Raw genomic sequence first — 24861 nt, forward strand, 5'->3', positions numbered from 1 at the left:
TTGACTATGCCAAAGCCTTTGACTGTGTGGATCACAATAAACTGTGGAACATTCTGAAAGAGATGGGAATCTCAGACCACCTGACCTGCCTCTTGAGAAACCTGTATGCAGGTCAGGAAGCAACAGTTAGAACTGGACATGGAACAACAGACTGGTTCCAAATAGGAAAAGGAGTACGTCAAGGTTGTATATTGTCACCCTGCTTATTTAACTTATATGCAAAGTACATCATGAGGAATGCTGGGCTGGAAGAAGCACAAGCTGGAATCAAGATTGCCAGGAGAAATATCAATAACCTCAGATATGCAGATGACACCACCCTTGTGGCAGAAAGTGAAGAGGAACTCAAAGGCCTCTTGATGAAAGTGAAAGAGGAGAGTGAAAAGGTTGGCTTGAAGCTCAACATTCAGAAAACGAAGATCATGGCATCTGGTCCCATCACTTCATGGGAAAGAATTGGGGAAACGGTGGAAACAGTGTCAGACTTTATTTTTCTGGGCTCCAAAATCACTGCAGATGCTGATTGCAGCCAGGAAATTAAAAGACGCTTACTCCTTGGAAGGAAAGTTATGATCAACCTAGATAGCATATTAAAAAGCAGAGACATTACTTTGCCAACCAAGGTCCGTCTAGTCAAGGCTATGGTTTTTCCCGTGGTCATGTATGGATGTGAGAGTTGGACTGTGAAGAAAGCTGATCGCCAAAGAATTGATGCTTTTGAACTGTGGTGCTGGAGAAGACTCTTGAGAGTCCCTTGGACTGCAAGGAGATCCAACCAGTCCATTCTAGAGGCGATCAATCCTGGGTGTTCATTGGAAGGACTGATGCTAAAGCTGAAACTGCAATACTTTGGCCACCTCATGCGACGAGTTGACTCACTGGAGAAGAGTCTGATGCTGGGAGGGATTGAGGGTGGGAGGAGACGGGGACGACAGAGAATGAGATGGCTGGATGGCATCACCGACTCGATGGACATGAGTTTGAGTGAAGTCCGGGAGTTGACGATGGACAGGGAGGCCTGGCGTGCTGTGATTCATGGGGTCGCGGAGAGTCGGACACGACTGAGCGACTGAACTGAACTGATAGCCTTGTTAACATGTGATAATTTCAGCTAAGGGACTCTGCCAACATGTACATGTACCCATTCTCCCCAAACTCCCCTCCCACCCAGGCTGCGCTGAGTAGAGCCCCTGTGCTGTCCAGTAGGTCCTTGTTGGTTATCCATTGTAAATACAGCGGTGCATACATTACATATCCATTCCAGACTCCCTAATCATCCCTTTCTCCCATCCTTCTCCGGGGCCACCATACGCTTGTTCTCTAAGTCTGTGAGTTTCTTTCTGTGTTGCAAGTATCATTTCTTTTTAGAGTCCACATGTAAGGGATGTCATGCGGTATTTCTCCTTCTCTGTCTGACGGACTTCACTCAGTGTGAAAATCTCCAGGCCCATCCCTGTTGCTGCAAATGGCATTATTTCATTCTTCCTTAGTGGCGGAGTAATGCTCCACTGAATGTGTATGTGCCACATCTTCTCTGTCCGTTCCTCTGTCGATGGACATTTAGGTCGCTTCCATGTCTTGGCTATTGTAAGCAGTGCTACAGTGAACATTGGGGTGCATGTATCCTTTCAGATTACGCTTTGCTCCGGATCGAAACCAGGTCCCCTGCATTGGGAGCAAGAGTCTTAGCCACTTGACCACCAGGTCAGTCCTTGTACACTCTTTAATAATAGCCACTCTGACTAACATGAGGTGGTGCTTCCTTGTAGTTTTGATTTGTATTCCTGCATATCATTGACTTTTTGAGCAGTCCAGCAAAGTTGTTTTGTAGAATACTTTACATTCTGGATTTGTCTGGCTGCTTCCTCATAGTGTTTGTAGCTGTATGTTTAATTTTGTGTGTCAGCTTGAGTGGATCACAAGGTGCCTGGATATTTGTATAAGCATTTTTTCCAGATGTGTCTATGAGGATGTTTCTAGAGATTAGCACTTGAATTGGTAGACAGTAAAGCGACTTAGCAGGGAGAAGGCAATGGCAACCCACTCCAGTACTCTTGCCTGGAAAATCCTATGGGTGGAGGAGCCTGGTAGGCTGCAGTCCATGGGGTCGCGAAGAGTCAGACACGACTGAGTGACTTCACTTTCACTTTTCACTTTCATGCATTGGAGAAGGAAATGGCAGCCCACTCCAGTGTTCTTGCCTAGAGAATCCCAGAGACGGCGGAGCCTGGTGGGCTACCATCTATGGGGTCGCACAGAGTCGGACACGACTGAAGTGACTTAGCAGCAGCAGCAAAGCGACTTAGCAGCAGCAGCAAAGCATATTGCCTACCCCATAGAGATGAGTGTGTGTGCTCAGTTGTGTCTGACTTTTTGCCACCCCATGGACTGTAGCCTGCCAGGCTCCTCTGTCCATGTAATTTTCCAGGCAAGAATAAATACTGGAGTGGATTGCCATTTCCTTCTCTAGGGGATCTTCCCAACCCAGGGATCGAACCTGTCTCCTGCATTGGCAAGCGGATTCTTTACCACTGCGCCACCAGGGTGAAAAAGTGTTAGTCGCTCAGTCATTTCTCTTTGCAACCCCATGGACTGTAGCCCACCAGGCTCCTCTACTCACAGGATTCTCCAGTTAAGAGTACTGAGGGGTTCCATTCCCTTCTCCAGGGGGTCTTCCTTCCCCAGGGATTGAACCCAGGTCTCCCACATGGCAGACAGATTCTTTACCATCTGAGCCACCAGGGAAGCCTGCCACCTGGGTCGGTATCATCCAATCCAGTAAAGGCCAGAAGAGAACAAACAGGCAGAGGAAGAGAGAATGCACGCTCTCTGACTGAATTTAGACATCAGTCTTCTCCTGCCTTCTGGCTGGGATCTGTGCCACGAGAGCTTCTTTCTCGAGTCTTTGGACTCTGCCTCGAACTGCACCACCAGCTTTCCTGGCTCTTCAGCTGTATACACAGCAGCTCATGAGACCTCTCAGCCTCTATGTCCATTTAATCCGTTCCTTGTAATATATCTCTTCTTCTCACAAAAGAATATGACAGTGACAGCGGGACATCCCTTCCCAGATCAGGTTATGGAGAAAACTGTGGCATGGGCTCCATCTCTCTCTCCTTCTCCCCCTGGCTCTCCTTTCATGCTGGGATAGTATGGAACGGGCAGAATTCCTCATTCCAACAGTATTTAGGAAACTGAAACCTAATAACAATTTTGAGAAAGAGCTCATAAACAGATTCTGCAGTGCTAGTGGTGTTTTGAGATGACCGCGCCCCTGGCCTACAGCTCGTTATGACCTCATGAGAAACAGGGAACCAGGAAAACCCACCTAAATCTTTCCGATGTTTCCTGGCGGCAGAAACTATAGGGTAATAAACATTGCTTATTTTAAAGGTGCTGAACTTAAGTGTTATTGTTTTCCAACAATGAACATTTACCCTAAGCTGTTCAGCTCCTGGTTTTATATTCCACTAAAAATTATTGCCTGACTCTTTTTTACAAGTTTGCAAGTTGCTATTCTTCTGTAAAGAAAGCTTTCTTTTATTTTTTCTTTATTTTTTTTCCTGAGTGGGAAGATAATTACATCTTATTTTCAATCAATATTATTATTTCCTCTTCAAAAGCAAGAGGGCAGATTAAGGGTCCCCAGGTTTTAGACTCCCTCACAGAATAACAAGCGACTATCCAGGCAAGAACACTTGTGTGGGGACTTCCCTGGTGGTCCAATGGTTAGGACTCAGCCCTTTGACTGCTGGGAACCTGGGTTCCATCCCTGGTTGGGGAACTAAGATCCCACAAGCTGTGTGATGCAGCAAAAAGAAAAAAAAAGAATAGCTGTGTGAAAATTCTAGATCCCAGCAGGGAGGATGAAGAACCCCTTGAACAACAAAACTGAGCAAAGCCACATTAGGAGGGTGTGAAGAGGTTTCCCTTTGACCACCCCTCTCCCAGGCTGGCACAGCACCACATAGACAGCGTACTCCTGTGCCTACGGTTTTTCCAGTGGGGAGAGCCCGAGGCTGACATCCAGTTTGGCCGGGATTCCGGAGGGCCTCCCCAGAGGACACACTTCTGTCTCATCTCCTAGCAAACACTGGGGGAATCAGCAGGGCTACACCAAACGGGGTCAACTTGAAACCAAGCAGGAGAACAGGGCACCTGACAGCCAGTGCAGGGATCACGCTGTGGCACTGTAGAGTTCTGCTGGTGGCACTGAGCAGAGCACCCCGGGAGTGATGCCATCCCCCCCACATCTGAGCCAGAGTCTCCCTGGCTGGCCAGAGAACACAGTCAGCAGTTCTGCCCAGTTTCGGTATACAACCAGCAGTCCAGCTCAGCTAAGGGGCTCATTCTACCACCCCAACTGGACAGGGAGTTGAGCTGGTAGCCTTGCCCAAATGCAGAGCACAGTTTCTCTCCCCAGGCACCCAGGGCAGCCTGAGCAAACAGCCTACATGTTACCCCTGTCCATCTGTAGAGCCCCACCTTCAGCACCACATGATGACGGCCTATGGCCCTGCCTGTTTGTTGAGCAGAGCCTGGGGCCCCAGCTGGACAGGAAGCTGGGTTGGCAACCCTGCCCAGTGGTGGGGCACAGTCTATAGACGCCCCACCAGAGAACCCAGATGGTAACCTTGTCTGCCAGCAGAGCAGAGGCCCACCCGCCCACGCCCCGCCCCGCCCCAGCCTTAGAGAACAAGAAACAGCCCTGCCCAAAGAGAGACCCCAAAGCAAGCCCTGCTGTCCTGCAGGGGCTGCCAGCTAACACCCACTGAACCCCAGACTGGGCGGGCTGGTGAAGGCTTTCTCTGCCAAAGTGAATGTGTAGACCCTGGAAGAGGAGCCCTCTTCCTCAGATAGGCAGATACCAGGGCAAGGATTCAAGAATCACAGGTAATCAGGTACACAAGACACCGTCAAAGGAAAGGAATGAAGCTCCACAAACCCTAAAATATGTAGAATTATGAATTGTATAGGACTTCCCAGGTGGAGCCAGTGGTAAAGAACCTGCCTGCCAGTGCAAGAGACGTAAGAGACGCAGGTTTGATCCCTGGATTGGGAAGATCCCCTGAAGGAAGGCATGGCAACCCAACATCAGCATTCTTGCCTGCAGAATGCTGTGGACAGAGAAGTCTTGCAGGCTACAGCCCATAGGATCGCAGAGTCAGACATGACTGAAGGGACTTAGCGTGTATGCATGCGTGAATTGTGTAATAAAGAATTCAAAATAAACTCTTAAAGAAAGTCACTGAAGCCCCCACCAAAAACCACATAGATAACTAAACGAAACAGAAAAATAACACATGAACAAAATTTCAGCAAAGAAATAGAAACCATTAAAAAAATCAGATTAGAACTCAAGAATGCAATGAATGAAATGAAATATTCAATAGAGTATCAACAGTCAGATAAAAGAAATGGTGAACTTGAAGATAAGTCTTTTGAAGTTTTCCAGTCAGAAGATCAAAGGCAAAAAAGAAAAAGAGTGAAGAAAGCATATAGGACTTACGCAACACTATCAAAGGCCGCATCGTTGGTATTATGGGAATTCCAGAAAGAGAAGAGACAGAAATGATGGAAAAATATTAGTGTCTTAGTATTTTATCTTTATTTTTATTGCACTAATACCTGGTATGTATTAGTTGCTTCCTTTTCTTTATGATTATTCTGTTTATCTTGCTAACTTCTTAAACTGGCTGTATACTTGTATACTCATTGCTTTTCCTTTTTATGTAAAGTCTACTACATTTAAGGCCTCAGTGGATAATGTTTTCCATATCCTGTAGGTTTTAAGACTTTGCATTTTTGTTATCTTTCTGTAATGATGTTGTTTTTAAATGCCATGTACTCAGTGAGTGATATAAACACATTGTAAATTTCAGTTTCCTAATAAAAATTTTTATAAAATTAAAAAAAAATTAGCATCTCTTCTGACCACGATGTTATGAAGCTAAAAATCAATAGCAGGAGAGAAATTGGAAAATTCACAAATATGTGGAAATTAAACAACGCTTTCTGAACAAATATGGGTCAAAGAAGAAATCAAAAGGAAAATTAAAAAAAAATTAGGACTAGCAAAAATAAATATACAACATACCAAAACTTATGGGATGAAATGAAAATAGTTACTTTTTTGGGGTGGGGCCACGACACAGCTTGTAGAATCTCAGTTTCCCAACCAAGCTTTGAACCCGGGCCACAGCAGTGAGTGCTGAGTGCTAATCACCAGAATACTGGAGAAGTCCTGAAAACAGTTCAGCAGGGAAGTTTATAGTGATGAATGTTTAAGAAAAAAGAAGAATCTCAAATAAACAACTCCAAACTGAACCACACCTCAAGCAACTAGAAGCAGAACAAACTAAACCAAAGAAGAAAGGGAGTAAGAAAGATTCGAATAAAAATAAGAAAAATCGAACAGAAATAAATGAATTAGAAACTAAAAAAGTAGACACCATAATCAAGTGGGAGTTATCCCTGGGATGCAAAGTTGACTTAACATACACAAGTCAATAAAAGTGATACAGCGCATTAAGAAAATGAAGAATTAAAATCATATGGTCATCTCAACCAGTGTAGAAAAATATTTGCTAAATTTCAGATAACCTGATTAAAAAATGGGCCAGGACCTAAATGGACAGTTTTCCAGAGAAGACATATAAATGGCCAACAGGTATATGAAAAGGTGTTCAACATCACTAATCTTCAGGGAAATGGAAATCAAAACCACAATTAGATACAACCTCACACTTGTTGGAGTGTCATCAAGAAGATGAGAAATAACCAGTTGATTGAGGATGTGGAGAAAAAGAGAATGCTTGAGCAGTACTGTTTGGAACTTAAATTGGTACAGCTAATATGGAAAATTGTATGAAGGTTCTTCTAAAAATTAAAAATAAAGCTACCATGTAATCCAGAAATCCCACTCCTGGGTACATAAACAAAGGAAATGAAATCAGTAGTGTGAAAAAATACCTGCATTTGTATGTTCACTGCAGCATTATTCACAATAGCCAAGAAACAGAAATACTAAATGTCCATTGGTGGATGAATAAAGAAAATGTGGCATATGGAGAGAATGTTATATTACTCAACCATGAAAAAGAAGGGCATCTTGCCATCTGAAACATGGATGAACCCGGAGGACATTCTGCTGAGTGAAATCAGCCAGGTACAGGTAAATGCTGTATGATATCACTTATAAGTGGAATGTGTTGATAAACTCTCAAACTCATAAAGCCCAAGAGTAGTATAATAGTGGTTGCCAGTGGTTGAGGGTGAAGAAACTAGGGAGAGATTTGAAATGGCACATGATTTCAATAGTAAGATGGATAAGTTCTGAGGATCTAAGGTGCAGCATGGGGACTACAGTTAATAATAGTGTATTACTACTACTACTGCTAAGTCACTTCAGTCGTGTCTGACTCTGTGTGACCCCATAGACGGCAGCCCACCAGGCTCCCCTGTCCCTGGGATTCTCCAGGCAAGAACACTGGAGTGGGTTGCCATTTCCTTCTCCATAGTGTATTATGTACTTGAAATCCGCTCAGAGCAAATCTTAAGTGTTCTCACCACAAAAAAATTTTTAAACATTTGAAATGTTACTACTCACTCGATTATAGTAATAATGACACAAAATGTATGAAATCATCATGTTACACACCTTAGCCAGGACATGGAAGCAACCCAGATGCCCATCGACAGACGAATGGCTAAGGAAGTTGTGGTATATACACACAATGGAATATTCAGTTCAGTTCAGTTCAGTCGCTCAGTCGTGTCCGACTCTCCACGACCCCATGAATCACAGCACGCCAGGCCTCCCTGTCCATCACCAACTCCCGGAGTTCACTCAGACTCATGTCCATCGAGTCGGTGATGCCATCCAGCCATCCCATTCTCTGCTGTCCCCTTCTCCTCCTACCCCCAATCCCTCCCAGCATCAGACTCTTTTCCAGTGAGTCAACTCGTCGCATGAGGTGGCCAAAGTATTGGAGTTTCAGCTTCAGCATAAGTCCTTCCAATGAACACCCAGGATTGATCTCCTTTAGAATGGACTGGTTGGATTTCCTTGCAGTCCAGGGGACTCTCAAGAGTCTTCTCCAGCACCACAGTTCAAAAGCATCAATTCTTCGGGGCTCAGCCTTCTTCACAGTCCAACTCTCACATCCATACATGACCACTGGAAAAACCATAGCCTTGACTAGACGGACCTTGGTTGGCAAAGTAATGTCTCTGCTTTTTAATATGCTATCTAGGCTGGTAATAACTTTCCTTCCAAGGAGTAAGCGTCTTTTAATTTCATGGCTGCAATCAGCATCTGCACTGATTTTGGAGCCCCCAAAAATAGTCTGACACTCTTTCCACTGTTTCCCCATCTATTTCCCATGAAGTGATGGGACCAGATGCCATGATCTTCGTTTTCTGAATGTTGAGCTTCAAGCCAACCTTTTCACTCTCCTCTTTCACTTTCATCAAGAGGCCTTTGAGTTCCTCTTCACTTTCTGCCATAAGGGTGGTGTCATCTGCATATCTGAGGTTATTGATATTTCTCCCGGCAATCTTGATTCCAGCTTGTGCTTCTTCCAGCCCAGCGTTCCTCATGATGTACTCTGCATATAAATTAAATAAGCAGGGTGACAATACAAAACCTTGACGTACTCCGTTTCCTATTTGGAACCAGTCTGTTGTTCCATGTCCAGTTCTAACTGTTGCTTCCTGACCTGCATACAGGTTTCTCAAGAGGCAGGTCAGGTGGTCTGGGATTCCCATCTCTTTCAGAATGTTCCACAGTTTGTTGTGATCCACACAGTCAAAGGCTTTGGCATAGTCAATGAAGCAGAAATAGATGTTTTTCTGGAACTCTCTTGCTTTCTCCATGATCCAGCGGATGTTGGCAATTTGATCTCTGGTGCCTCTGCCTTTTCTAAAACCTGCTTGAACATCTGGAAGTTCACAATTCACATACTGCTGAAGCCTAGCTTGGAGAATTTTGAGCATGACTTTACTAGCGTGTGAGATGAGTGCAATTGTGCGGTAGTTTGAGCATTCTTTGGCATTGCCTTTCTTTGGGATTGGAATGAAGACTGACCTTTTCCAGTCCTGTGGCCACTGCTGAGTTTTCCAAATTTGCTGGCATATTGAGTGCAGCACTTTCACAGCATCATCTTTCAGGATTTGAAATAGCTCAAATGGAATTCCATCACCTCCACTAGCTTTGTTTGTAGTGATGTTCTCTAAGGCCCACTTGATTTCACATTCCAAGATGTCTGGTTCCAGGTGAGTGATCACACCATCGTGATTATCTTCGTCGTGAAGATCTTTTTTGTACAGTTCTTCTGTGTATTCTTGCCACCTCTTCTTAATATCTTCTGCTTCTGTTAGGTCCATACCATTTCTGTCCTTTATCGAGCCCATCTTTGCATGAAATGTTCCCTTGATATCTTTAATTTTCTTGAAAAGATCTCTTGTTTTTCCTATTCTGTTGTTTTCCTCTATTTCTTTGCATTGATCTCTGAGGAAGGCTTTCTTATCTCTCCTAGCTATTCTTTGGAACTCTGCATTCATATGCTTATATCTTTCCTTTTCTCCTTTACTTTTCACTTCTCTTCTTTTCACAGCTATTTGTAAGGCCTCCTCAGAGAGCCATTTTGCTTTTTTGCATTTCTTTTCCGTGGTGATGGTCTTGGTCCCTGTCTCCTGTACAATGTCACGAACCTCCGTCCAGAGTTCTTCAGGCACTCTATCTATCAGATCTAGACCCTTAAATCTACTTCCACTGTATAATCATAAGGGATTTGATTTAGGTCATATCTGAATGGTTTAATGGTTTTCCCTCCTTTCTTCAATTTCAGTCTGACTTTGGCAATAAGGAGTTCATGATCTGAGCAAAAGTCAGATAATAGAATATTACTCAGCTATAAAAAAGAACACTTTTGAGTCAGTTCTAATGAGGTGGATGAAGCTGGAGCCTACTATGCAGAGTGAAGTAAGCCAGAAAGAGAAACACCAATATGGTATATTAACGCATATATATGGACTTTAGAAAGATGGTAACGACGACCCTTTATGCAAGACAGCAAAAGAGACACAGATGTAAAGACCAGACTTTTGGACTCTGTGGGAGAAGGCAAGGGTGCGTTGATATGAGAGAATAGCATTGAAAGTTTTATATTACCATATGTAAAAGAGCTGACCAGGGCAAGTTTGATGCATGAAGCAGGGCACTCAAAGCTGGTGCTCTGAGACAACCCAGAGGGATGGGGTGGGGAGGGAGGAGGGAGGTGAGAGGGGGTTCAGGATGGGGGACACATGTACACCCATGACTGATTCATGTCGATGTATGGCAAAAACCACCACAATATTGTAAAATAATTAGCCTCAATTAAGACAAATAAGCAGAGAAGGCAAGCCACTCCAGTACTCTTGCCTAGAAAATCCCATGGACGGAGGAGCCTGGTAGGCTGCAGTCCCTGGGGTCGCTAAGAGTTAGACACGACCGAGTGACTTCACTTTCACTTTTCACTTTCACATATTGGAGAAGGAAATGGCAACCCACTCCAGTGTTCTTGCCTGGAGAATCCCAGGGACGGGGGAGCCTGGTGGGCTTCCGTCTATGGGGCCACACAGAGTCGGACACGACTGAAGTGACTTAGCAACAGCAGCAGCAAGACAAATAAATTGACTAAAAAATCATATTGCACAACCTTAGTATATATATATAATTTTTACTTGTCAGTCATACCTCAAATAAAGCTGGGGCTGGGAAAGAAGTGTATTGTTTAATTGTCATGCATTTGGGGCTTTTCCAGCTATTTTTCTATCATTGATTTCTAGTATTTGCACAGTGATGTGAGAGGATATATATTTGGCCATACTACCTGACCTGCGGGACCTTCGTCCCCCCAACCAGGGACTGAACCCAGGCCTGGTGAGTGAAAGCACTGAGTCCTCACCTCTGGACCACCAGGGGATTTTTTTTTATGATTTCTATTCTTTCAAATGTGTTACGGGGTGTTTTCTGTTTCAGAATGTGGCCTGTCTCCACGTATGGATTTGGAAGGGACGTATATTCTGCTGTTGAAGATGAAGTACTCTTTAAACATCAGTTGGAGCCATTGATTGCTGGTGCCTTTCAGTTCCCATGTGTCCTTACCTCTCTTCTGCCAGCTGGACCTGTCAATTACTGACAGAGCAGTGCTGAAATGCATTTTATATAAGTCCATTTCTCTCTTCTCCTGGCATAACAGTCTTCTCAAAAATTTTTTCAGTGTTTTTTCTATAGTTTGCAATGTACATTTAAAACAAATTTAAGTCCACTTTCAAATGCCTATCAGTTCAGTTCGGTTCAGTTCGGTTCAGTTCATTTCAGTCACTCAGTCGTGTCCAACTCTTTGCACCCCCATGAATCACAGCACGCCAGGCCTCCCTGTCCATCACCAACTCCCGGAGTTAACTCAAACTCATGTCCATCAAGTCGGTGATGCCATCCAGCCCTCTCATTCTCTGTCGTCCCCGTCTCCTCCTGCCCCGAGTCCCTCCCAGCATCAGAGTCTTTTCCAGTGAGTCACTCTTCGCATGAGGTGACTACCCGTTAGCAATTCCTCACTGTCTTCCCTTAGAACACTGGTGTCACCCATTTTATCTAGTCATATAGTTAATATGACAGCAGCTGTTGCAGTCACTCCTGTGAATATTTATCTATTAGATCAACTCATAATATAAAAATAAATATTTTATTTTCCTACATTTATTCCTTCTCTCATGCTTTTATCTTTGTGAGATGCAAGTTTCTGACCTATATGATTTTCCTTTTCTCTGAAGAACTTCTTTACCATTTGTGTTTTTAATTGAGATATAACTGACATGTCACATTGGGTAAGGCTAAGGCGTGCAACATGTTGCTTTGATATGTATATATTACAATCAGGTTACCACGTAATGCTGACACCTCCATCATGTCCCACGATTATAATTTCTTCTTTTGTGGAGAGACCATTTAAGATAGAAGTTTTTAGCCAATTTGAAGTATAGGATATGGTATTATTAACTATAATAATAAAGCTGTGCATTAGATCTCTAGAATTTACTAACCTTTTCACTGCAATTTGTTTCCTTTGACTAACATCGCCTTAAGTCCCCGACTGTCTCTGAGCTTCCTGACCTGAGGCTGAGTGTCTGACAGTAAGCTGGAGAAATTCTAGGTTATTACTGATTTCCTCTTTTATTCCCTTCTCTCTTTTCCTTCTACTGGTCCCCTATGTGTGACACATTTTGTAATTGTCCCACAGCCCTTGTAGATTCTGGTCCAGTTTGTTTTTCCAGTCTTTATTCTCTTTGCTTTTCCGTTTTCTTTTCTTTTAAAATATCTCTCTATTTATTTGACAGCACTGGGTCTTAGGGTCTTCGTTGAAGCACGTGGGATCTTTCGTTGACATGTGGGGTCTTCCTCCCTGACCAGGGATTGAACACAGGCTCCCTGCTTTGGGACGGTGGAGTCAGCCACTGGACCCCCAGGGAAGTCCCCTCAGTTTTCAGTTTGGATTGATGCATCCTCAAACTCAGTGACTCTTCCTTCAGCTGAACCTAGTCTACTAACAAGCCCATAAAGGCCTTCTGCATTTCTCCGTTGGTGTTTCTGACCTCTATCATTTCTTTATTTTCCTCTGTTTCATTAAGGTTTTTTCCTGAAATTTTATCGTGTTGTGTTTGGAACACATTTCTAGGTCGCTTCATTTTGCTTGATGCTCTGAGTTGCTTTCTTTGCATTGGTTGCCACAGGCACCTCTCCCTGTCTTGCGGGGTTGGCCTTCTGTCGGAGATGAGAGCTTTATTGTTCGAGCTGCCCTAGCTCTTCATTGTTTCTCAATTTCCTTGTGAGTCAAGTGGTATTTTACTTTTAATAGCTCCCAGTGGTTGAGGATGCGCCAAGACCAGTCAGTGCCAAAGGAGAGGATCTTAGTCAGCACCTAGATTCAAGCTGATTGGAAGCCAGATCCCCAGGGAAGTGGCTTTTACAGAATGCAAACATATACAGTCCTGTGGGGTGACAAGCATAAGCCCCACCGGCCACTAGAGTCAAGGGATCCAGAGGTGTCCTCTGGGTGACAGTCACAAAAATCAGGGCTCCAGACAAGTGCATTAGTTCCTTTCTAGTAGGTGCCAGTGAGGTGTGGGCAGGCAGAAAGTGAAAGTCTCTCAGTCATGTCCGACTCTTTGCCACAACATGGACTATAGCCCCAGCCAGGCTCCTTTGTCCATGAGGATTCTCCAGCCAAGAATACTGGAGTGGGTTACTATTCCTTTCTACAGGGGATCTTCCTGACCCAGGAATCGAATTCAGGTCTCCTGCATTATAGGTGGGTTCTTGACTGTCTTAGCTACCAGGGAAGCCCAGGCAAAGGGAGAGTGTAAAGGTGGGGTACCCTGGCTGACATTCCCTGAGCCCCTCCGTAGCCTCTTGATGCCTCTGTGTGTGTGTGTGTTAGTCACTCTTTGTGACCCCCTGGACTGTAGCCCTCCAGGCGCCTCTGTTCATGGGATTGATTCTCCAGGCAGGAATACTGGATTGGGTTGCCATTTCCTTCTCCAGGGGATCTTCCCAACCCTGGGATCAAATCTGGGTCTCTTGCATTGTAGGCAGCTTCTTCGCTGAGCTGTCAGGGAAGCCCCTTCGATGCCTCTAGATGAGTGCCACACAGCAAGCCTGCTCCTAAATCAAAGTTCCAGGACAAGCAAGTTGGCCTCTTTCTCTGAAAGCCCTGGGGTGTATTTTAGGTTGCTCTCTGCATAGTACCCTGGGGGTGGTGGCCTGCCAAGAGCTATCTATCGTATTGCTAGATTCTTGTGCATGCAGGAATACAGGGGCCCCTGGCCACCAGAGCCAAGGAATCAAGCTGCCAAAACCAGAGGACCAGAGGTAAAAACTGGGGCACCAGATAAACATAAGAGCTCCTCTCGAAGAGATGCTGGCCCACTGGAGCTGAGCAGAGGTAAATTGTGAAGATAGCATCACCCTCCAAGATCTCAGGAAAGGTTTAAGGTCAGCCTTAGATGTGCCTTTCATTAGAAGCCTGCCCCTCAGGCGGCAACTATGATAATAAACTGATAGGCCTCTCCCACAGAAAGACCAAGCTTCTGGGTCTGTTGCCTCTGACCATGCCCCAGGGATGGTAGAGGTTTATGAATTCTTTCTCCTTGATTACTGTCGTAGGACTCCTGGAGCAGAAACTCCACTGGCCAGCAGAACCAGGTGACAGAGGTGTCTGCCAGCAGCAGCCGCAAAAGTCAGGGACCAGATAAGGGTCCAGGTTCCTTTTTGGAAGATATTGGTGAGCTGGAGCAAGACAGAGGGAGAAGGCAGATTGCATTCGTGGGTCTCCATTCCCCAAGAGCATCTCCATAGGCCCAAATAAGTGAGTCAAAGCAGAAGCCCATCCTTTAGGCCAAAACTCCTGAACAAAGAAAACAGGTCTCTTTCTCAGAAAGCCTGGAGAAGCATTTTAGTCTGCTATCGGGGTGGCTCCCTGCCAAGAACTGATGGTTACAGTCCTGTGGGGCCCGAGAGTGCAAGTCCTCTCCTTTGGCACTGGCTGGTCTTGGCACACCCTCAACCACTGGGAGCTATTAAAAGTAAAATACCGCTTGACTCACAAAGGAATTGAGAAACAATGAAGAGCTAGGGCAGCTCGAACAATAAAGCTCTCATCTCCTGCACAAGGCCAACCCCGCAAGACAGGGAGAGGTGCCTGTGGCATCCAATGCAGAGCAAGCAACGCAACATCAAGCAAAATGATGCCACCCAGAAACGCGTTCCAAACGGAGCACGGTAAAACCGCCAGGAGAAAGCCTTAACGAGACAGAGAGAAGTAAAGAAATGATAGAGGTCAAAACATGATACAAACGGGCGGGTGTGCCTGCCTAATCACTTCAGTCATGTCCAACTCTTTGCAAGCCCAGGGACTATAGCCCACCAGGCTCCTCTGTCCATGGGATTCTCCAGGCAAGAATACTGCAGTGGGGTACCATTTCCTTCTCCGGGGGGTCTTCCCGACCCAGGGATCGAACCTGCATCTCTTACATCTCCTGCAATGGCAGGCAGGTTCTTTACCCCTAGCACCACCTGGGAAGCCCATACACAAACAGGGACACTGGACATGTGTAGAAGTTCCCCTTTGGGAGATATTGGTGTTCTGGAGTGCCGCAGGGTGAAGATCCACCTACTGGCAGGAGCAAGGTGGCGGGGGTCGGGGGGAAAGCAGAGATGGCATCCACTGAAAGAGAAAGAAAAGAAAGAAAAGTAGTAGAAATGAAAGTTAGAAAAAAGAGGGAGAGCAGGGAGATTGCACCTGCCAGCCTCCATCCCTGGAGTTTCCCAGCAGGCCTCTGCCCCTTGGGCGAACATGGTCAAAGAAGGCAAGTCCTTTTCACAAGAAGCCTGGGCACTTTTCAAAGGGCTGCTTGTGCACTGGGCCCTGGCACCAGTGGGTCACCGCACCAGCCCTCGGTTTGCTCGAGCCGCGTGTCTCCTGTGTGGTCTGCCCTGCTGGTTTTCAAAATCAGATGTTGTGGGGATTGTCTTTCAGGAGCAGGTCTTAAAGGCTGGGGTGTCCAATATGGGGTACAAACCCTTCACTCCTCGGTGAGAAGCTCCGGGTGTTGAGACCCCCCACTTTATGGGTACCCGCTCTGGGGATGAGGGGCTTGTGGCGAGACTGTCTCAGCCCTTCCCACCTGCTTCGTTGTGGCTTTTCCTGTTGCTTCCAGGTGTGAAGTGTTTCTCTGCCAGTTTTTAGGTTTCTTTCAGAGGAAATTGTTCCACATAAATTTGGCTTCTCAAAAAAAATGGTAATAATAAAGGGACTTCCCCACTGGTTCAGTGGTTTAAGACTCCATCTTCCAATGCAGGGGGTACTGGTTCAATAAGGGAGTTAAGATCCCGTGTGCCATGCAGTGTGGCCAAACATTAAAATAAGAAATTAAAGAGAAATAAAGATAAATTCAGTGTGTCCATGGGAAGAGGTGAGGTCAGGATTTTCCTATGTAACCATGATGAATTGGAACCTCTGTCACTTCTTTTTGGTTCTTTCTTAGAATTTGTTTTTCTCTGCTTACCCATCAGTTGCCCAGTTCCTGCAAGCTGTCGACTTTGTCCTTAGAGCCCTTACCATAGTATTTAGAGTTGTTTTCAACTCCTGGACTGATAAATTCCAACATTCCTGCCATATCTGGTTCTCATGTCTCATCAAAATGTGGTTTTTGTGGGCAGAGGAGCTGAAGTCATCATCAGATGTGAAATATTTAAACCAGACACACAAATGTGTCAGCAGTGCAGACAATTAGCTGTGTTGCTGTGGATGACGGTGCTGTTGGCAAAACATGTGTTCTGATATCCTGCACAACAAACAAATTTCCATCTGAGTATGTACTGACTGTTTTTGACAACTATACAGTCAACAGTTATGATCGGTGGACAGCCATATACTCTTGGACTTTTTGATACTGCAGGGCAAGAGGATGATGACAGATTATGATCTGAGTGACCCACAAACAAATGTAGTTCTAACTTCCCTGGTGGCTCAGATGGTAAAGAATCTGCCTGCAATGTGGAAGACCCAGGTTCGATCCCTGGGTGGGGAAGATTCCCTGGAGAAGGGAATGGCTACCCACTCCAGTATTCTTGCCTGGAGAATCCCATGGGCAGAGGAGCCTGTCTGGCTTCAGTCCATGGAGTCACAAAGTGTCGGCTATGACTGAGTGACGAACAATTACCTACTTAGATATATTTCTAGTCTGTATTCTAGTGGGCTCTTCATCCTCATTCAAAAATGTGAGAGAAAAATGGGTGTCTGGGACTTCTCTGTTGGTCCAGTGGCTAAGACTCTGTGCTTCCAGTGCGTGGGGCCTGGGTTCCATCTCTGGTTGGGGGACTAGATCCAGCGTGGAGCAACTAAAACCCAGCACAGCCAAATGAATAAATGTTTTTTAAAAAGTGAGTGCCAATGTTAGCTAACCACTCCTTTCTTGCTTGTTAGGACTCAACTGACCTCAGAGGTGACCTCTCCACTGTTGAGAAACCTGCCAAGAATGAACAGAATCCCATCACTCCAAAGATTGCTGAAAAACTGGCCTGTGTGGCCTGAAGTTTGCCAAGTATGTGGCATGTTCTGTACTCACACAGAAAGGCATAAAGAATGTGTTTAACGAAACAATTTTGGCTGCCCTGGAGACTCCAGAAGCGAAGAACAGCCACAGGTGTGTGTTGCTGCCAGCATCTCTCCAGGAGTGTTTCCCACGGCTGGTGTCCGTGTGATCCTACAAGCAATGTTTCCATCAAACTAAGGATTACAAATTAAAATTTGTTTGTGCAATAATAACAAAAACTGCACCTACCTACGTGCACTTATGTGAAACAAGGCCCAAAGACATGGCCTCCTTCCCTCTCTAAATACCAGTGAATTTTGAGTAATCGTGGATTGTCAGAAAAATGATCAGTGCTAGGTTTTGTTTTATTATTTCCAAAAAGAATTTGTTGCTGTTGCTTCGATTGAAAGCAAGGCACGCTCGCGATGCCTCTGCAACAGACCGATTTGGGAGGTTGAAGGTGTTCCTGAGTTCTACTCGGGAGAGCCATCTAGGATGTGCGTGCTGTGTGCTCAGTCACTTCCGTCGTGTCCGACTCTCTGCGAGCCCTCCAGGCTCCTCTGTCCATGGAATTCTCCAGTCGTGAATACTGGACTGGGTTGCCATGCCCTCCTCCAGGGAATCTTCTGTGGATCAAATCCACATCTCCTGTGTCTGTTGCATTGGTAGGCAGATTCTGTACCACTTAGAGCCACCTGGGAAGCCCGTTCTGTTTTCTTCCTTTTCGTGGGGGGTGGGGCAGGAAGTGTGTATAGCGTTTGGTTTTATTTAGTCTTGTGTTTTTAATTCATTAACCATTGGACAGCCCTTAAGGGGAGGAGGACGGACTGATTCCACACTCTCCTTCCTAAATTTAGTTTGGAAAACATGTTCCCCACATGGTACTCTCAAAAAGGAGTACAGTAAATGCCTCATTTAATAATATAATCCTTTAGGGGAATTCCCTGGCAGTCCAGTGGTTAGGACTTGGTGCTTTCACTGCTGTGGGTCCCAGATTCTATCCCCGGTCGGTGGAACTAAGATATATTAATATATACTCTGTGAAAGTTGCCTTTTCTCTTCACCCTTAAGCAGGTCCAATATTTAATGAAACTTATGGAAGTGGGGAGAAACTGTCTTGCTCCTCCCCTGTTCTAGGATGCACTATATATGTGTCTGTAGCTCTCAAGGAAATTTTGTTTGCCATTAGCTGATTTTTTAAGTTACTTTCTTTTTTCACTGATAAATGTAGAAAATATTGTGCCTTTTGAAATACACAAATGGATTGAGTGAAAGTTGCTCAGTCATGTCCGACTCTTTGGAACCCATGGACTATACAGTCCTTGGAATTCTCCAGGCCAGAGTACTGAAGTGGGAAGCCTTTTCCTTCTCCAGGGGATCTTCCCAACCCAGGGATCGAACCCAGGTCTCCCACATTGCAGACGGATTCTTTACCAGTTGAGCCACAAGGGAAGTCCAGATGGATTGAGTATACAATTAAGATACATTTTTTCCACCGGTTCAAAAAAGAAAATATGGTTTGGCCTTTTAAATTTTTCCTCGATAGCCAGATTTGATGTGCTCAGTGAAAGGAACTGCTCTAAATAGGCCTGTAGTAATGTGGTGGCCAGGTGGGGCAGGGGAAGTCCTACTGGTCACGATGAGGTTTCAGCCTTTTAAGTCACCTAGGCCCCTCAACTGTGAACTTCAAGTGTTTTGATTTTTTTTTTTTTTTTTTTTTTTACTGTCTTCCTTCCCCTTTGGGGGCTCTTGTCCCACTCCACTGCGCTGGAGGAGGCATGAGCCCTAGCTCGAGCTAGAAGTAAACCCCATTCTTGCTTTTGCATTGCTGCAAGTGTCTTATTCTACCAGTATGGGGGGACCAGACTCAGGGCATAACATTTGGGGGCTCGTCCGGGATCCCTCTGACTGGGGAGAATAACGCTCTCCTGGCAGAAGGGGTTCATCAGCCTGGAGGAGGGCTGATTACAGCACCGGTTCAAGGTCTGTTCAGGGGCGAATTGATTGCTGTAGCCGGCATAAAGGAGAAGGCAATGGCAGCCCACTCCAGTACTCTTGCCTGGAAAATCCCATGGATGGAGGAGCCTGGTAGGCTGCAGTCCATGGGGTCGCTAAGAGTCGGACATGACTGAGCGGCTTCACTTTCACTTTCCCCTTAGGGTGATCTTCCCTGGTGGCTCAGATGGTAGAGTTCCTGCCGCCCTCCCTGCCCCCGCCCCCACCCCAACTCCAGTGTTCTCGTCTGGAGAATTCCAAGGACAGAGGAGCCTGGCAGGCTACAGTCCATGGAGCTGCAGAGGTGGACACAACTGAGCAACTTTCGCTTCTTCCCCATAGATAGGACTGAGTGGGCTGGAGCTGTGTAGTTCCTTTTTCCCACGTGAAGGCTATGGTTAAGTGGAGTTGGTTATTTCTCCTCCCCTAGGTGAAGCTCTTTTAAGACCCCAGCAGACTAGGCTCTGATTTAACTAGTTTCTCCTGAGGGCAGGCCTCATTAAGAAAGAGCCCTGGGGTATTTAAGAACAGGTTCCATTTCCCCTCACCCTTCTGGAGGTATGAGGGGATTGTTCTCCCGTGTTTACTGTGAAGACTCTCAAGCTGTGGGAGTCAGAGGCACCCCGGCTTTGACTGGATTCTCTGGCGTTTTTTAACTCTACAGTGATCCACACTGAGCGTCTAGCAATTTAGCAATTGTATTTCGAGTCTTCCTACATCAGCACCGGTTCCTGCCACGGTTCCTACTCCTGGCTCTGTGCTCGGGTAAGCCAGCAGTCCCTGTTTTCTTCTCCAGTCTTGGGAACAGGAGCATGCCCTGTGTCCTCCCTTCCCTCAAGGATCCAAGAAGAGATGTTGATTTTCAGTCCATTCAGTCTTTTAATTGTTACTAGGACAGGGTGGTGACTTCTAGGCTCTTAACTGAGAATGGGGAATGGTTTTCCTTTTTTTTGTTTGTTTGTTTGTTTGTTTGCGGTTCAGAACATTCTATCAGAACCCAAAAGGGAAGGTTTGGGGGTTTGGGGGAGCATACTTCGCTCTTCTTTTAGTTGCTGGAGAAAATACTGAGCTTCCACCCTCCCAGCTGCGCGCGTGAAGGGGACCCCAAAAGGAATAAGCCTCTGCCTCCTCCCAGGGTGCCTGTTTTGCAGTTTTTTAAACTGTGAAACATAAAGTACATGTTGTGCTTCGTGTAGTTTTGTAGCAGTATTGTTGGTTAGGACACAGTCTAAGATCTCTTCCATTTGGGTTCAAGACTGGTCTCTGTGTTTTTTTCCGGAGGACTGAATCTCCAGTTTGGAGTTCATGTAGGGGCTGTGGTGGGAAAGGAAACCTGTCCTGATGATAAATAAGAGTGTAGTTAATAAAACAGTATTTAAGGATAGATATTTTTAAAAAGCTTTTATCGGAGTATAGTTGATTTATAATGTGTTAGTCTTAGATGTATGGCAAAGTGATTCGGTTAGACAAATATAACTTCAGATTCTTTTCCCATGTAGCTTATTTTCCAAACAGGTTGTAGTAGTATTCTCTGTGCTATACAATAGGTCCTTGTTAGTTATTTATCTATTTTATATATGTGTGTGTGCTTAGTCACTCAGTCGTATCTGGCCCTTTGCGACCTCGTGGACAGTAGCTCGCCAGGCTCCTCTGTTGATGAAATTTTACAGGCAAGAATACTGGATTGGTTTGCCATTTCCTACACCGGGGAATCTTCCTGACCCAGAGATTGAATCCAAGTCTCTTGTGTTTGCTGCACTGGCAGTCAGATTCTTCACCACCAGCATCACCCATAGTACTGTGTATAAATTGACCCTAAGCTCCTCATTTCGGAGAAGGCAATGGCAAGCCACTCCAGTACTCTTGCCTAGAAAATCCCATGAATGGAGGAGCCTGGTAGGCTGCAGTCCGTGGGGTCGCTAAGGGTCGGACACGACTGAGCGACTTCACTTTCACACATTGGAGAAGGAAATGGCAACCCACTCCAGTGTTCTTGCCTGGAGAATCCCAGGGACGGGGGAGCCTGGTGGGCTTCCATCTATGGGGTCGCATGGAGTCGGACACGACTGAAGTGACTTAGCAGCAGCAGCAAGCTCCTCATTTATTCCTCCTTCCTCCCACCTTTCCCCTTTAGTAACCATTAGTTTGTTTTCAACGGAGAAGGCAATGGCAAGCCACTCCAGTACTATTGCCTAGAAAATCCCATGGATGGAGGAGCCTGGTAGGCTGCAGTCCGTGGGGTCGCTAAGGGTCGGACCCGACTGAGCGACTTCACTTTCACTTTTCACTTTCACACATTGGAGAAGGAAATGGCAACCCACTCCAGTGTTCTTGCCTGGAGAATCCCAGAGACGGGGGAGCCTGGTGGGCTTCCGTCTACGGGGTCACACAGAGTCGGACACGACTGAAGTGACTTAGCAGCAGCAGCAGCAGTTTGTTTTCAAAATCTGTGAGTCTCTTTCTGCTTTGTAAATAAGTTCATTTATATCATTTTTTAAAATTAGATTCCACTTGGTAAAGCGTCTGCCTACAATGCCTACCATGTAGGAGACCCAGGTTCAGTCCCTGGGTTGGGAAGATCTCCTGGAGAAGGCAATGGCAAGCCACTCCAGTACTCCTGCCTAGAAAATCCCATGGATGGTGGAACTTGGTAGGCTACAGTCCATAGGGTCGCAAAGAGTCGGACATGACTGAGCGACTTCACTTTATGAGTGATATCATATTTGTGTTTCTCTGTCTTACTTTACTTAGTATGATAGTTTCCAGGTTCATCCATGTTGCTACAAATGGCACTATTTCATTCTTTTTTATGGCCGAGTAATATTTTATTGAATAGATATACCACTTCATCTTTATCCATCCTTTGTCGATGGACATATAGGTGGCTTCCATGTCTTGGCTTTTAAAGATAGTGCTGCAGTGAATGCTGGGGAGCATGTATCTTTTCGAATTATGGTTTCCTCTGGATATACACCCAGGAGTGGGATTGCTGGATCATATGGTCATTCTATTTTTAATTTTATTTATTTTTTTATTTTTTAATTTTTTGTGACTTTCTCAAAATTTATTTATTTTTTTTTATAATTTTTTTTTCTTTACAGTTAAAAGTATTTTTATTAAAAAAGCACAAATGCAAAGAAATGAACAGAGGAAAATTTATGCGTCGAACCTGGACTGGTCACTTATGATAATATACATGCTACAATTCCATTCTCCCCAATCATTCCACCTTCACCCTCTCCCACAGAGTCCCAAAGACTGTTCTAAATGCCTATGTCTGTTTTGCAGTCTCTTATACAGGGTTCAGGTTACCATTTTTCTAAATTCCATATATATGCGTTAATATACAGTATTGATGTTCTTCTTTCTGGCTTACTTCACTCTGTATAATTGGCTCCAATTTCATCCACCTCATTAAAACTGATTCAAATGCATTCTTTTTGATGGCTGAGAAATACTCCATTGTGTATATGTACCAAAGCTTTCTTATCCATTCGTCTGCAGATGGACATCTAGGTTGCTTCCATGTCCTGGCTATTATAAACAGTGCTGCAATGAACATTGGAGTACATGTGTCTCTTTCAATTCTGGTTTCCTCGGTGTGTATGCCCAGGAGTGCGATCGCTGGATCATATGGCAGTTCTATTTCCAGTTTTCTGAGGAATCTCCACACTGTTCTCCATAGTGGCTGTACTAGTTTGCATTCCCACCAACCGTGTAAGAGGGTTCCCTTCTCTCCACACCCTCTCCAGCATTTATTGCATGTAGACTTTTGGATAGCAGCCATTCTGACTGGTGTGAAATGGTATCTCGTTGTGGTTTTGATTTGCATTTCTCTGATGATGAGGGATGTTGAGCATTTTTTCATGTGTTTGTTAGCCATCTTTATGTCTCCTTTGGAGAAATGTCTGTTTAGTTCTTGGCCCATTTTTTGATTGGGTCACTTAGTTTTCTGGAATTAAGCTGCAGGAGCTGCTTGTATAATTTGGAGATTAATCCTTTATCAGTTGCTTCATTTGCTATTATTTTCTCCCATTCTGAAGGCTGTCTTCTCACCTTGCTTAGAGTTTCCTTTGCTGTGCAGAAGCTTTTGATTTTAATTAGGTCCCATTTGTTTATTTTTGCTTTTATTTCCAATATTCTGGGAGGTGGGTCTTGGAGGATCCTGCTGTGATTTATGTCGGAGAGTGTTTTGCCTACGTTCTCCTCTAGGAGTTTTATAGTTTCTGGTCTTACATTTAGATCTTTAATCCATTTTGAGTTTATTTTGGTGTATGGTGTTAGGAAGTGTTCTAGTTTCATTCTTTTACAAGTGGCTGACCAGTTTTCCCAGCACCACTTGTTAAAGAGACTGTCTTTTCTCCATTTTATATTCTTGCCTCCTTTGTCAAAGATAAGGTGTCCATAGGAGCGTGGGTTTATCTCTGGGCTTTCTATTTTGTTCCATTGATCTATATTTCTGTCTTTATGCCAGTACCATACTGTCTTGATGACTGTGGCTTTGTAATAGAGCCTGAAGTCTGGCAGGTTAATTCCCCCAGTTCCATTCTTCTTCCTCAAAATTGCTTTAGCTATTCGAGGTTTTTTGTATTTCCATACAAATTGTGAGATTATTTGTTCTAGTTCTGTGAAAAATATTGTTGGTAGCTTGATAGGGATTGCATTGAATGTATAAATTACTTTGGGTAGTATACTCATTTTTACAATATTTATTCTTCCAATCCACGAACACGGTATATTTCTCCATCTATTAGTGTCCTCTTTGATTACTTTCACTAGTGTTTTATAGTTTTCTATGTACAAGTCTTTTGTTTCCTTAGGTAGATATATTCCTAAGTATTTAATTGTTTTCGTTGCAACAGTGAATGGAATAGTTTCCTTAATTTCTCTTTCTATTTTCTCATTATTAGTGTATAGGAATGCAAGGGATTTCTGTGTGTTGATTTTATATCCTGCAACTTTACTGTAATCATTGATTAGCTCTAGTAGTTTTCTGGTAGAGTCTTTAGGGTTTTCTGTGTAGAGGATCATGTCATCAGCGAACAGTGAAAGCTTTACTTCTTCTTTTCCAATTTGTATTCCTTTTATGTCTTTTTCTGCTCTGATTGCTGTGGCCAAAACTTCCAGAACTATGTTGAATAGTAGTGGTGAGAGTGGGCACCCTTGTCTTGTTCCTGAGTTTAGGGGAAATGCTTTCAGTTTTTCACCATTGAGGATAATGTTTGCTGTGGGTTTGTCATATATAGCTTTTATTATGTTGAGGTATGTCCCTTCAATTCCCACTTTCTGGAGGGTTTTTATCAAAAATGGATGTTGAATTTTGTCGAAAGCTTTCTCTGCATCTATTGAGATAATCATATGATTTTTATTTTTCAGTTTGTTAATGTGGTGTATTACGTTGATTGATTTGCGGATATTGAAGAATCCTTGCATTCCTGGGATAAAGCCCACTTGGTCATGATGTATGATCTTCTTAATGTGTTGTTGGATTCTGATTGCTAGAATTTTGTTAAGGATTTTTGCATCTATGTTCATCAGTGATATTGGCCTATAGTTTTCTTTTTTTGTGGGGTCTTTACCAGGTTTTGGGATTAGGGTGATGGTGGCCTCATAGAATGAGTTTGGAAGTTTCCCTTCCTCAGCAATTTTCTGGAAGAGTTTGAGTAGAATAGGTGTTAGCTCTTCTCTAAATTTTTGGTAGAATTCAGCTGTGAAGCCGTCTGGACC

The 24861-nt window shown here is 44.5% G+C and overlaps 1 protein-coding gene across 1 annotated transcript in view; it reads left to right on the plus strand.

The window, feature by feature from the left end:
- LOC129556220 (kelch repeat and BTB domain-containing protein 6) overlaps positions 1–24861 on the plus strand; it is an 81335-nt gene that overhangs the window by 39020 nt on the left and 17454 nt on the right. Inside the window, exons 6-9 of the mRNA XM_088842788.1 lie at positions 10834–10927; positions 11027–12200; positions 17031–17804; positions 19799–19899. The gene's annotated coding sequence lies outside the window, so the exon portion shown is untranslated. The remainder of the gene's footprint in view (positions 1–10833; positions 10928–11026; positions 12201–17030; positions 17805–19798; positions 19900–24861) is intronic.

The sequence above is a fragment of the Moschus berezovskii genome, chromosome 13, assembly GCF_049115385.1.
Source record: "Moschus berezovskii isolate FMDL1 chromosome 13, NW_MosBer_1.0, whole genome shotgun sequence".
Classification (NCBI taxonomy): Eukaryota; Metazoa; Chordata; class Mammalia; order Artiodactyla; family Moschidae; genus Moschus; species Moschus berezovskii.